General features: G+C 43.7%; 1 non-coding gene across 1 annotated transcript; it reads left to right on the forward strand.

Annotated features, from left to right (window-relative positions):
* Window positions 1–771: 771 nt before the first annotated feature.
* LOC148552766 (small nucleolar RNA R71) lies at window positions 772–875 on the forward strand. The gene has a single exon (XR_015893970.1). It is a non-coding gene; the product is annotated as a small nucleolar RNA R71 (small nucleolar RNA).
* Window positions 876–1,324: the final 449 nt, after the last annotated feature.

Genomic DNA, 1,324 nt, shown 5'->3' on the forward strand with positions numbered 1-1,324 from the left:
TCTTGTTGTCCTTGTGCAAGAGAACGGAGCATCTTGTCATTTGATGAGGAATTACAATAAGCAGTCTGAGAAATTCGTTGTTGGGTTTGCTGGGGTCCTTGTGATTTTCTTAGGTGAGGTGCTCTGTAAGGTTGGTTCTGATTCTGCTGTCTATTATTGTTATTATTATTCCACCTCTAGTTTCCATTGTTGTTTTTGCCTCCTCTGTTAAAGTTATCCCTCCAGCCATGGTTAGAATTATCTCTCCAGCCTTGGTTGGAGTTGTCTTGCCATCCATGGTTATTGTTGCCACTTTGGTTGTAGTTGCCACCTTGTTGATTGTATCCTTAATTCGGGCGGTCATAGAAGTTGTGAGTGGCTGCCACAGTGCTGTCTTCCTGAAGCTGTGGGCATTCATCAGTATAATGACTATAGTCAGCACAGATCCCACATACTCTTTGTGGAACTAACTGTTGGCTTTGTTGTCGTGAAGGCTGAGCTTGATGTGCTTGTTGTTGGTTCAACTGCATCTGTTTAAGTACGTTGATCATTTCACATATACTCTATGTCAGAGCAGTAGTTTCTTTGCTAGAGGAAACCTCTGTAATAGCTTTGGGGTTGCGCCTCTGTCTGTGATTCCTAGTGGACTGAGCTAAGTCGCTGATCAGTTGCCATGCTTCATCTGTAGTTTTGTACTTTTTCAAAGAACCGTTACTGGGACCTTCTAGTGTAGTCTTATCCTGGGGGTTCATACCTTGAGTGAAGTAGCTGATCAATACTAGTTTATCAATCATGTGATGGGGACATGCGTCCAGGAGATTGTTGAAACGCTCCCAATATTCGTAGAGAGTCTCAGATTCGCCCTGAATAATCATTGAAATCTCCTTCCTCAATCTATCAGTAGCTTCAGATGGAAAGTACTTTTCTAAAAATTCTCTTCTAAGTGTATCCCAGTTGGTAACAGTTGCTTCAGTTTGGGAGTAGTACCACTCCCTCGCCTTTCCCTCAAGAGAAAATGGAAAAAGCGGTTAACAGGATAGAAGTTTCATCTGTACCATGACGCCTAACAGTAGAACAGGCTGTCTGAAAATCCCTAAGGTGCTTGATAGACTCTTCAGCAGGTAAGCCATGAAACTTGGGCATCAAGTTGATCAGTGCGGTTTTTAGTTCAAAATCTGCAGCTGCAGTTGGGCGATGCACTTGATACGAGTGCAGTGTAAAATCTGGGGCTCCTGCCTCCTGGAGAGTAATCCTCCTAGGTGCTGCCATGTTTCCTGCACGTAAATCAACTGGATCAGTAGTAAATGAGCTTGTCTCGCTCTCAAATGGCGGTTCAGATTCGCCC

The sequence above is a fragment of the Arachis ipaensis genome, chromosome B7 (assembly GCF_059453495.1).
Source record: "Arachis ipaensis isolate K30076 ecotype BB chromosome B7, ASM5945349v1, whole genome shotgun sequence".
NCBI classification, from domain to species: domain Eukaryota; kingdom Viridiplantae; phylum Streptophyta; class Magnoliopsida; order Fabales; family Fabaceae; genus Arachis; species Arachis ipaensis.